At 34.8% G+C, this 13,833-nt stretch overlaps 1 protein-coding gene across 1 annotated transcript in view; it reads left to right on the forward strand.

Annotated features, from left to right (window-relative positions):
* MYO16 (myosin XVI) overlaps window positions 1-13,833 on the forward strand; it is a 773,187-nt gene that overhangs the window by 36,173 nt on the left and 723,181 nt on the right. The window lies entirely within an intron of this gene.

Below are 13,833 nucleotides of genomic sequence, written 5' to 3' on the forward strand. Positions count from 1 at the left end.
AGGCCAAGGAGGCTGTATCTCTTGAAGTCAGGAGTTTGACACCAACCTGGCCAACATGGTGAAAACCCATTCTACTAAAAATGCAAAAATTAGCTGGGCATGGTGACAGGTGCCTGTAATCCCAGCTACTCAGGAGGCTGAGGCAGGAGAATCACTTGAACCTGGGAGGCAGAGGTTGGAGTGAGCTGAGATTGCCCCACAATGCACTCCTGCCTGGGCAACAGAGCAAAACTCCGTCAAAAAAAAAAAGGACAAAATTAAAGTGTAGAGTTTTTATTAGTTTTCATTTTGCTTGTTTGTTAATGCAATCAGTTAAGTTGTTATCAGTTTAAAATAATGGGTTATAAGGTAGTCTTTATATCCTTATGGAAACCTCAAATTGAAAATCTACAACAGATTAAAAAAAAAAAAGCAAATAAACTAAACCATATCACCAGAGAAAATTGCCTTCCCTAAAAGCAAGACAGGAAAGAAGAAAGAAAAGACCACAAAACAACCAATCAATGTGATCCATCATATCAACAGAATAAAGGACAAAACTGTGCAATCATTTCAGGTGCTGAAAAAGTGTATGATAAAGGTTAACATCCTTTCACAGTAAAAAACTCTTAAAAACTGGATGTAGAATGAACATGCCTGAACGCAATAAAAGCTGTATGTGACAGACCCACAGCTAGTATCCACTGAATGGGGAAAATCTAAAATCCTTTCCTTTAAGATCTGAAACACGACAAGAATGCCCAGTTTCATCACTGTTATTCAACATAGTACTGGAAGTCTTTGCTAGAGCAATAAGACAAGAGAAAAAATATAAAGGACCCCTAAGTTAGAAAGGAAGAAATTAAATTATCCCTGTTTGCAGATTCTATAATCTTATATTTGGAAAAACCTTAAGACTCCACAAGAAAACTATTAGAACTAATAAACATATTCAGTAAAGTTGCAGGATACAAGATCAATATGCAAAAATCAGTAGCATTTCTATATGTCAATAGTGAACAGTTCTGAAAAAAAATCCTAAAGTCATTCTATTTACAATAGCCACAAATAGAATTAAATACCTAGGAATTTACTTCATCAAAGAAGCTAAAGAGTTCCAATGAAAACTATAACACACTAATGAAAGAAATTGAAGGGGACACACAAAAATGGAAAGATACTTCATACTCAGGTATTGGAAGAATCAATATTGTTAAAATGTCCATACTGGCAGGGCACAGTGGCTCATGTTTGTAATTCCAGCACTTTGAGAGGCTGAGGTGGGTGGATTACGAAGTCAGGAGATTGAGACCATCCTGGCCAACATGGTGAAACTTTGTCTCTAGTAAAAATACAAAAAATTAGCTGAGTGTAGTGGCACATGCCTGTAATCCCAGCTACTTGGGAGACTGAGGCAGAATCACTTGAACCAGGGAGTTGGAGGTTGCAGTGAGCTGAGATTGGGCCACTGCACTCCAGCCTGGTGACAGAGCGAGACTGTGTCTCAAAAAAATAAAAAATAAATAGAAGTGCATACTACTCAAAACAATATATACATTCAATGCAATCCTATCAAAATATCAATGACGTTCTTCATGAAACACAAAAACAATCCTACAATTTATATATAACATCAAAGACCGAGATTAGCAAACAAAGCTATCCTAAGTAAAAAGAACAAAATTGGAGGAATCACATTACCTGACTTAAAATTATACTACAGAGCTATAGTACCAAAGAAGCATGGTGCTGGCATGCAAACAGACACATAAATCAATGAAACAGAATAGAGAACCCGGAAAAAAATTCATAGATCTAGAGTGAGCTCATTTTTGAGAAAGTTGCCAAAAACATGCACTGGGGAAAGGACAGTCTCTTCGATAAATGGTGCGGTAAAAACTGAATATCCACATGCAGAAGAATGAAATTAGAACCCCATCTCTCACCATATACAAAAATCAAATCAAAATGGGTTAATGGTTTAAATCTAAGATGTCAAACTATGAAACAAATACAGGAAAACATTGGGGAAAATCTCTAGGACATTGGACTGGGCAAAGATTTTTTCGAGTAATACCCCATAAGCACAGGCAACCAAAGCAAAAATGGACAAATGGGATCATATCAAGTGGCGATTCCTCAAGGCCTTAGAAATAGAAATCCCATTTGACCCAGCAATCCCATTACTGGGTATATATCCAAAGGACTATAAATCATTCTACTACAAGGACACATGTAGCACTGTTTACAATAGCAAAGACCTGGAATCAACCCAAATGCCCATCGATGATAGACTGGATTGGGAAAATGTGGCACATAAACATCATGGAATATTATGCAGCAATCAGAAATGATGAGGTCGTGTCGTTTGTAGGGACATGGATGAATCTGGAGAACATCATTCTCAGCAAACTGACACAAGAACAGAAAATGAAACACCGCATATTCTCACTCATAGGCGGGTGATGAAAAATGAGAACACATGGACACAGAGAGGGGAGTACTAAACACTGGGGTCTACAGGGGGAAAAGGGGAGGGCCAGAGGGAGGGGGAGGTGGGGAGGGATTGCCAGGGGAGAAATACCAAATGTGGCTGAAGGGGAGAAAGCAAACAAAACACACTGCCCTGTGTGTACCTATGCAACTGTATTGCATGCTCTGCACATGTACCCCAAAACCTAAAATGCAATAAAAAAAAAATAAAATAAAATTAAAAAAAAAAAAAAAAGCTTCTGCAAACCAAAGGAAACAATCAACAAATAAAGAGATTGCCAACAGAATGAAAAAAATATTTGCAAACTACTTATCTGACAAGGAATTTAACCAGAATATATGAGGAGCTCAATCAACTATATTGGAGAAGAGTCTAATAATCTGAATTCGAAATGGACAAAAGATTTGAATAGACATTTCTCAAAAGAAGATATGCAAATGGGAAACAGCCATATGAAAAAGGACTCCACATCGTGCATCATTAGAGAAATACAAACCAAAACAATTGCCCCACTCTACCCCAACCTGGGCAACAGGCAAGACTCTGTCTCAAAAAACAAAATGAAACAAAACAAAAAACTGTAATAAGATGTCATCTCACCCCAGTTAAAATGGCTTTTATCCCAAAGATAGGCAGTAGCAAATGCTACAGGGATGTGGAGAAAGGGGAACTTCCATACACTGTTGGTGGGAATGTAAATTAGTACAACCACTATGGAGAACAGTTTAAAGATTCCTCCAAAAACTAAAAATAATGCTACCATACATTCCAGCAACCCCACTGCTGTCTCTATACCCAAAAGGAAGGAAATCAGTATATCAAAGAGATAGCTGCGCTTCCAAGTTTGTTGCATCACTGTTCACAATAGCAAAGATTTGGAAGCAACCTAAGTAGCCTTCAACTGATGAATGGATTAAGAAAATGTGGTACATATACACGAAGGAGTACTATTCAGTCATAAAGAAGAATGAGGAACTGTTATTTGCAGCAACATGGGTGGAACTGGAGTTCATTATGTCAAGTGAAATAAGTCAGGCAAAGGCAGACTTTGGATCTTCCCATTTATCAAAGTCGGAAGCTAAAAATCAAAACAATTGAACTCATACATATAGAGAGTAGAAGGGTGGTTACAAGAGGCTGAGAAAGGTAGTAGGCAGGTTGTGGGGAGTGGGGTTAATGCATACAAAACAATAATTAGAAAGAATGAACAAGGTCTAGTATTTGATAGAACAACAAGATGACCATAGTCAATAAGAATTTAATTGTACATTTTAAAATAACTTAAAAAGTATAATTGGATTGTTTGTAACACAAAGGACAAATGCTTGAAGGGAGGATACCCAACTTTCATGTTGTGATTATTACACATTGCATGCCTGTATCAAATTAATTCACGTACCCCATTAATATATATATCTATTAGGTATCCACAAAAATTCAATATTAAAATTTAGAAAGGAACTGTGTAACCATTTAAAATATGCACTGAAAAGAAATTTTCAATACAAAAGTAAAATCTGATAGAATTACAAGGAGAAATATAAAAATTCACAATTACAGCTGGAGATTTCAACACCCCATTTTCCTTTCTAATTGATAAAATAGACAATAGGTATATAAAGAACTTTAATAACTCTATGAACCATCAACATAAGTAACATTTAGAGTAACTCCACCTATAAACAGCAGAATGTGCATTTTCTTCAAGGGCATTTGTCACATGGTTTGGCTCTGTGTCCCCACCCAAATCTCATATTGAATTGTAATAATCCTCATGTCTCAAAGGACCAGGTGGAGATAATTGAATTACAGGGGTGGTTTCTGCCATGCTGTTATCATGACAGTGAGTTATCACAAGATCTGATGGCATCTTCATTTGCTCCACCCTCATTCTCTCTCCTACCACCCTGTGAAGAGGTGCCTTCTACTGTGGTTGTAAGTTTTCTTGAGGCCTCCCCAGTCATGTAGAACTGTAGGTCAATTACCGCTTTTCTTTATAAATTATCCAGTCTTGGGTATTTCTTCGCAGCAGCTGTGAGTAAATTGGTACCAGTAGAGTGGGGTGCTACAGTAAAGATAACTGAAAATGTGGAAGAAACTTTGGAACTGGGTAATAGGCAGAGGTTGGAACAGTGTGGAGGGTTCAGAAGAAGACAGGAAAAGGTGGAAATATTTGGAAGTTCCAAGAGACTTAGAGGGCTCAGAAGACCGGAAGATGTGGGAAAGTTTGGAACTTCCAAGAGAGCTGTGGAATGCTTTGACCAATATCCTGATAGTGATATGAACAATGAAGTCCAGGGTGAGGTGGTCTCAAATGGAGATAAGGAACTTGTAGGGAAATCAAGTAAAGATCACTCTTGCTATGCAAAGAGAATAGCGGCATTTTGTTCCTGCCCTAGAGATCTGTGGAACTTTGAACTTGGGAGAGATGATTTAGTGTTTCTGGAGGAGAAACTAATACAGTTGGGGATATTTATGAAGGTAGACCATATTCTGGACCATAAAATAATGTTCAATGATTCAAGTCTCATTGAATGTTTGCTGGCTGCACTAAGAATGAATTAGACATCAATAACATAAAGATTTCTCTACAAATTACAATCATTTGGAAACCAAGCAACATGCATCTAAATAATCCATATGTCAAAGGAATAAGTCAAGACAAATATAGATTGTTTGAAATTAATGCTCTTCATTGTACTGCAAAAACTTAGAAAAATTGGAGAAAATTACACCCAAACAAAACTGAAGATATAAAATAATAACAGCCATAATGAAAATGAATAACATAGAAAACAGATCAAAAGAAAAATCAATAGAACTAGAAGTTAGTTCTTTGAGAAGACCAATACAGTTGATAAAGCTAGACCCATCAGAGGGAAAAATAAGACACAGATGATCAGTATTGGGGATGACAGAGAGAACCTCTGTACCTGCTCTAAAGATGCTAAAAAAAGAATAAATTATGACTGTGAACAGCTTTATGCCAATACATTTGACAGCTTATATGAAATCAATAAATGTTTTGAAAGACATAAATTACCAAAACTCTCTCACAAAATATAGCATGAACAGCCTTATACTTTTTTAAAGTAATTTAACTTGTAGTAAAATATTGTCTCAAAACTTTCTACCCAGTTATATTTACTTATGAATTCTATTAAACATTTAAATATCCATTTCAGTTCTGCACAGATTATTCCAGGAAAATGAAGAGGCAAAATATTTCCCAGTTTACTCTTTGAGGGCAAATTACTCTAGAGCTAAAAATAGACAGTGACATAACAATAAAAGAAAACTATAGGCCAATATCCTCATGAACAGACAGACATGAAGTAGCTCCTAACCGCATTTAAGGAAATAAAATTCAACAATATATTGAAAGAATATCTCTATCATCTATCTATCTATCTATCTATCTATCTATCTATCTATCTATCTATCTATCTATCTTTCTGTCTTATGACCAAGTATGGTTAATTCCAGAATCCAAGGTTGGTTTTACATTTGAAAATTTATCAGGGTAATTAATCATATTAACAAATAAAAAAAGCAAAAGATCAAATGATCATTTCAATGGATGCAAAAAGGCCAAGCGCCAAAATCTCAAATGCCAAAATGTCAAATATAAAATCTAACACTTCTGAGAAAAACTTTCAGCAAACTTGAAAGAGAGGAAAACTTTCTCTTCTCATAAAGGGTATCTATAGAAAATCCAAAATTAACATCTTAATTAATGGTGAAAGGCTGAGAAAAGCTTTTCCTTAAAGATCAGGAAGAAAGTAGAAAAGTCCACCATCATCAATGTATTCAGTATTATTCTAAAGGTTCTCATAGGTGCACCAAGGCAAGAAAAAGAAGTAAAATAAATATAGATTGGAAAAGAAGAAGTAAACTTATCTTTACTTGCAGAGAAAATAATCATCCATGTAAAAAAATTACGGAATCCTCCAGAAAGCTACTAGAATTAGTAAATGAATTTAGCAAGGGCACAGGATATGGGATATAAAGCAAAAATTTAATCAGCAGTGAACATTGAGAGGTGGAAACCTTAACATGAATATCATTTTAAATAGCATCAAAATGTGAAATTATTAGGAACAAATATCACAAAACATATGTATGACCTATACACTATAAACTAAAAAATATTGCTGAAAGAAATGAAAACAGACCCAAGGAAATTGAGAGAGATATAAATGAAGAGGAATGTGTTGTTTAAAGATGAGCGTATTCAAGAGTGTTAAAATGTCACTTATCCAGAAATTAATCTGTAGATATATTGAAATACCAATCACAATCTCAGCACATTTCAAATAAATAAAATGATTCTAAAATTTATATGAAAATGCACAAGACCTAGGATAGACAAAAACAATTTTGACAACAGAAAAACCATATTTGAGGACTTACACAATTTGATTTTAAGATTTATTCTTTTTTTTTTTTTTTCTTGAGATGGAGTTTTGCTCTTGTTACCCAGGCTGGAGTGCAATGGCGCAATCTCGGCTCACCGCAACCTCCGCCTCCTGGGTTCAGGCAATTCTCCTGCCTCAGCCTCCTGAGTAGCTGGGATTACAGGCACGTGCCACTGTGCCCAGCTAATTTTTTTTTTTTTGTATTTTTAGTAGAGACGGGGTTTCACCATGTTGACCAGGATGGTCTCGATCTCTTGACCTCGTGATCCACCCGCCTCGGCCTCCCAAAGTGCTGGGATTGCAGGCTTGAGCCACTGCGCTTGACCCGATTTTAAGATTTATTCTAAGCTACAATAAATGGAAACAGTATATTATTAGTGTAAATTTATGGAAGTAGTCCAATGAAGTCCAGACACAAATCTACATGTATATGGCCAATTAGTATTTTTTTAAAGGTGCAAACAAGTTCAATGGAGAAAGGATAGCCTTTTCAAGGACAAGGACAACTGGATGCCCATATTTTTAAACAAATAGAAAAAGGGAACTTCATTCTATACGTTGTAGTACATACAAAATTAACTCTAAATAGTCATAGACCTAAATGTAAAATCTAAAACTGTAAAATATTTAGGATAAAACATATAATATCTTTGGAATCTTGGATCAGGCAAAGATTTCTGAAATATGATACCAAAAGCATAATACATAATATAAAAAAATGATAAATTGAATTGCATCAAAATTAAGAACATGAATTCTTTGAAATTTACTGTTAAAGTTTTAAAAGATAACCTGCACATCGAAAGAAAATATTTGTGAAGTACATTTTTTTGATAAAAGACTTGTATTTAGAACATCTATTATTTAAACTATGTTTATTTTACTTTGAGTTCTAGGATACATGTGTAGAATATGAAGATTTGTTACACAGGTATACATGTGACAAGGTTGGTGGTTTTTTGCACCTGTCAACCCATCATCTAGGTTTTAAGCCCTGCATGCATTATGTATTTGTTCTAATGCTTTCCCTCCAAACCCCCTGACAGGCCCCAGTGTGTGATGTTCCCTTCCCTGCGTCCATGTGTTCTCACAGTTCAACTCCCACTTATGAGTGAGAACATCCAGTGTTTGGTTTTCTGTTCCTGTGTTAGTTTGCAGAGAATGATGGCTTCCAGCTTCATCTATGTCTCTGCAAAGGACATGATCTCATGCTTTTATACAGCTGCATAGTATTCCATGGTGTATATGTGCCACATTTTCTTTATCCAGTCTATTGTTGATCGGCAGTTGGGTTGGTTCCAAGTCTTTTCTATTGTAAATAGTGCTGCAATAAATGTATGTGTGTGTGTGTCTTTATAGTAGAATGATTTATAATCGTTTGGGTATAAACCCAGTAATGGTATTGCTGGGTCAAATGCTATTACTGGTTCTAGATTTTTGAGGAATCGCCACACTGTCTTCCACAATGGTTGAACTAATTTACACTCCCACGAACAGTGTAAAAGCGTTTCTATTTCTTCACAGCCTCCAAGAACTCACAAAGCTCAATAATAAGAAATCAAATTACCCAGTGCAGTCTGGGCACAGTAATCCTAGCACTTGGGGAGGCTGAGGCGGGTGAATCACTTGAGGTGAGGAGTTTGAGACCAGCCTGGACAACATGGTGAAACCCCGTCCCTACTAAAAATACAAAAATTAGCTGGACATGGTGGTACACACCTGTAGTCCCAACTACTCAGGAGACTGAAGCATGAGAATCGCTTGAACCCGAGAGGCAGAGTTTGCAGTGAGTTGAGATCGCTCCACTGTACTTCAGCCTGGGCAACAGAGTGAGACTCCATCTCAAAAAAGCAACCCCAAAACAACAACAACAAAAATGACCTGATGCAAAAATGGCAAAAGATTTAAATAGATACTTCATAAAAGAAAATATATGGGTGGCAGTTGAGCCTATAAATAAAAGGTCAAGAGAGAAATGAAATAAAAACGACAGTGGGATATTATTGCACATCTATTAGAATATGTAAAATTAAAAAGGCTTTCATACCAAATGTTGACAAGGATCTGCAGAAAGCAGAATTCTCATATACTGCTGTTGTGAAGGTAAAATGGTACAACCACTTTGGAAAATTGGCAGTTACTCAAGCTGTTAAGCATAATTTTATCATCTGACCTAACCATTGTACTGTTAGGTATTTACCCAAGAGATAGAAAAGCATTTGTTCAAACAAAAATGTGATATGAATCTTCAGAGCAGCATATTTTATCTGCAGTAGCCAATAAATAAACAATTCAAATGTTAATCAACAGGTGAATGGATAAACATACTTCAGGCTATCAGATAGTGGCCTGTGGCTGCCAGCCCATAAGCTATTTACTCTGAGTTCACCATTTTGGTATACTATGTTTGTGAAATTATTTGGACATTTTTATAGATAAAAAATAAAACAAATTATAAAAAAGTGATAGGGAATATGTTCTTAAAACTTATGCAGTGAAGGCAAAGTAATACATTATTTGATTTGCAAAAAAGGCATGTTCTATATTGCAGCCAATCACCAAGGTCTTCAACTACAAAGGAAAAGAGCACATGAAAAATGGATCAAAATATTTGAAATCATGTTACAGATCATTGCATCTAAAAGAAGATATGTATTAGGTATCTTATAATTTTATATAATTTTCTGGAAACAAAGTCCTTTGAATAGTGACTCCTACTATTTAATCTTTTTTCCCTTTTTTTTTTAAATCAGCTTTTATACATGGTTTTAGTAACAGTTACAATCACATGCTAATATACCAACATATTTATTGTGTTGAATTTAACTAATATTTATTCAGCCTCAATCATAACTCTGCCTTTGATTTATGTTATTCAAAGAAGTATAAAAGCTAGGCTCTCTTTAAATAACTTAAAATGCAATTGGAGAAACTAGATTTTCATACAAATGGAGAAGCGGGAGTTATACATTTGCAATAATTGTGATTTCCAATAATATGCATAAACTTCTTCATACCAGTTCTCTGACACACACCAATACAGTCATGTACCACATAATACCATTTTGGTCAACAATGGGCCATGTATAGGATGGTGGTCCCGTAAGATTATAATGAAGCTGAAAAATCTCTATAGCCTAGTGACATCAAAGCCATGGTAATGTGGTAGTGTAACCTGTTACTCATATGTCTGAAGTGATGCTCGTGTAGACAAACCTAATGCGCTGCCAGGTATATATCAGGCTAGCACATACAATTATGTACAGTGCGTAATATTTGATAATGGTTATAAATGACTGTGTTACTGGTTTCTGTATTTATGATACTATACTTTTTATCATTATTTTAGGGTGTACTCCTTCTACTTGTATTTTTAAAAAGTTGGCCAGGCACGGTGGCTCATGCCTGTAATCCCAGCACTTTGGGTGGATCATGAGGTAAGGAGTTCAAGACCAGTCTGGCCAACATAGTGAAATCCCATCTTTACTAAAAATGCAAAAATTATTTGCGTGTGGTAGCACGTCTGTAATCCCAGCTACTTGAGAGGCTAAGGCAGGAGAATCGCTTGAATCCAGGAGGTGGAGGTTGCAGTGAGCTGAGATGGGGCCACTCAGCTCAAAAACGGCACGTTCTATATTGCCCAGGTGACAAAGCAAGACTCCATTTCAAAACAACAACAAAAGTTAACTTGACAGTTAACTGTGATACAGCCTCAGACGGGTCCTTCCTGGAATGCCAGGTCCTCTGGTATCCAGAAGAAGGCGTGTTATCATAGGAGATGACAGTTCCATGCGTGTTATTGCCCCTGAAGGCCTTCCAGTGGAACAAGATGAGGAGGTGGAAGACAGTGATATTAATGATTCTGACCCTGTGTAGGCCTAGGGTAATGTGTGTGTTTGTGTCTTAGCTTTTAACAAAAATTTTTAAAAAGAAAAAATGTTCTAAGAATAGAAAAAAGCTTTTGGAATAAGTTATCAAGAAAGAAAATATTTTTGTAAATTTGTACAATATGTTTCTTAAACTGTTATTATAAAAGAGTCAAAAGTTAAAAATTTTTTGAAGCTTATAAAGTAAAAATGTTACAATAAGCTAAGGTTAGTTTAATTGAAAAAAGACATTTAAAAAATAAACTTAGTGTAGCTTAAGTGTACAGTATAAAGTCTTCAGTAACGCCCTAAGCCTTCTCACTCGCTGATTCTCCCAGGGCAACTTTTATTCCTGCAAGCTTCATTCATTGTAGGAGCTTTTATGCCATATTTTTAATGTAACTTTTCTATGTTTAGATAGTAGTAGATGCTCAGGTACTTACCACTGTGCTACCGTTGCCCACAGTATTCAGTAGAGTAACATGCTGTACAGGTTTGTAGCCCGGGAGCTTTAGCGTATGGAGCAGGTGTGTAGTAGGGACACCATCGAGGTTCCTTTAAATGCACTTTCATCTTGCACAACAATAAAACTGCTTAATGGTGCATTTCTCAGAACGTAGCTCCATCATTAAGCGATGCATGACTTTATTTTAGGTACATCACTTTAATCTAGATGTGGTGTTTTATGGAAATAATTGTCTCTGTTTCCCAAATAACTGTTAAAAATTAGAAGATACTTTATATTTCCATGTCTATATTTCTAGTTCATTTGAGAAAGGTATATATATATACCTAATCTGCCTATATATATATAGGCAGAAAGTATTAAGTTCATCCAATGGAAATGTGTAAAGTGAATTGTTCGTATTTTACTACATTCATATCTGTTCTGCCTATATATCTAAACATATATATATTTCTAGTTCATTTGAGAAAGGTATATATTCGAAAAGTTTTTAGCACTTTTTGAAACAGAAAGTATTAAGATTATCCAATGGAAATGTGTTAAATGAATTGTTTGTATTTTATTACACTCATAATCTGTTCTGCCTATATATGTTTAAATATATAGGCAGAATAGGTATATATATATATATATATATATATATATATATATATATATACCTTTCTCAAATAAACTATAAATATATATATGTTTAGATATATAGGCAGAACGGATTATGAGTGTTTTATATATATATATAATAGGTATATATATATATATAATAGATATATATACCTTTCTCAAATGAACTAGAAATATATATATATATGTTTAGATATATAGGCAGAACAGATTATGAGTGAAATAAAATACAAACAATTCACTTTACACATTTCCATTGGATGATCTTAATACTTTCTGTTTCAAAAAGTGCTAAAAACTTTAACTCAGAATATTGTGATAGTCATCTTCTTTAAGGTTTCTGTTTTAGGTAATCCTCTTTTACCACCATATACCTCACAGGGCTGCCAAAGCTGGATAATGCATACTTCTGTCCTAGTAAAAAAATTACTATTTCAGAACTGGCTGTTTCCATTTAAACAGAGAAATCAGCAATGACAAATGAGCATTCATATCTCACTTTAAACAGGAAAATTACCTTTGGGAACTGAACCAATATCGACATTCTTAATAACACATTGCCCATACGTGTAAGTAGCAGGGTGATTTTTTCAAACCTTATCAATGTCAGCTGTGTATTTCAGGCCACTGCAATCACTACCTGATGTAGAATGCAATGGAAATATCTAGAATGCAAACATGATTTCTATTTATGAGTTATGCTATTTTCTTTGCATGTTTTTGTCTTCTACTATCACTTGCTAATACGGAAACTTAGATATATGATAGAAACATATATCCAGAATATAACCTATATTTGAGAATCACGTACTGTAGCAATACAAAGCCTACACTCTCGTCCTGACCACGTTAGTATTTTATCAGGCGCCTCTACTGTTTGACCTCTGTAGAGCTTTAAAGGCTAGTGAACCAGAGCTTAACTTTTGGTAAGCTCAATTTATGCAAGCCTCTTCTTCTATACAAATCTTACAATATAAAGAAAAACAGAATGATTCAAGTATTATGCAATGCAATAACCATAAAATGGGTAATAATCCTCATACCTCATTTATATTTCTCAGGCACTCAATGCATAAAATGCCAGGAAAACAATCAGGTGCTGAAATAATTATTTTAGTTTAAATTCATAGTCAATCTTGTTAGCCTTCATTATTATTATGATTTTGTAAATTATTTTTATAAGAACTCTGACTGACTCCATTACATTACATATGGAAAACATCTTCATATGGTTTCATATTTAAGGTCAATTAGTTTAATTAGTCCTATCTTAAAAACCACAGAATATATTTCAAATAACTTAAGATGTGAAATATAAATAGCAATTAAAAAGCAGTATCTCAAGTCATTGTTTAATCCATTCCTGAAAATGCAGCCTTATGATGTCACCTAAGCATGAAATTTGAATTTCATGAAGGAAACTAACTATATAGAGTCTCTATTTATCATACAATTTATCCAGGCATATCCAATAATTGATAAAGCAGTAAACTCATTTGAATAAACAGTTATTGTGTACTATGTTCAAAGCCCTCTGCTATTATGTCTATATACATGTATATATATAAATACATGTGATTATACATAATCACAGTATATACATACCTAGTATAATCACATCATATATTGTTTTATACATACATTATATAGATTATATATAATATATATTAGTGTGTATAATATGTGTATATATAGTCACTTGTGCAGTCATGCACTGCATAAGGAGGTTTGGGTAAACAACTGGGCACATGTAGAAAGGTGGTCCTATCAGATTATATTACCATGTTTCTATTGTACCTTTTTTATGTTTACGTAAGTTTAGATATACAAATATCACTGTGTTCTAATTGTCTATGGTATTTGGCACATGACCATGCTTTACAGGTTTGTAGCCTAAGAGCAATAGGTCACCTACCATATGTATTTTGTGTGTGTGTGTGAGGCACGGGTCTCCCTCTGTCGCACAGGCTGGAGTGCAGTGGCGTGATC

Source organism: Callithrix jacchus, chromosome 1 (genome assembly GCF_049354715.1).
Source record: "Callithrix jacchus isolate 240 chromosome 1, calJac240_pri, whole genome shotgun sequence".
NCBI classification, from domain to species: Eukaryota; Metazoa; Chordata; class Mammalia; order Primates; family Cebidae; genus Callithrix; species Callithrix jacchus.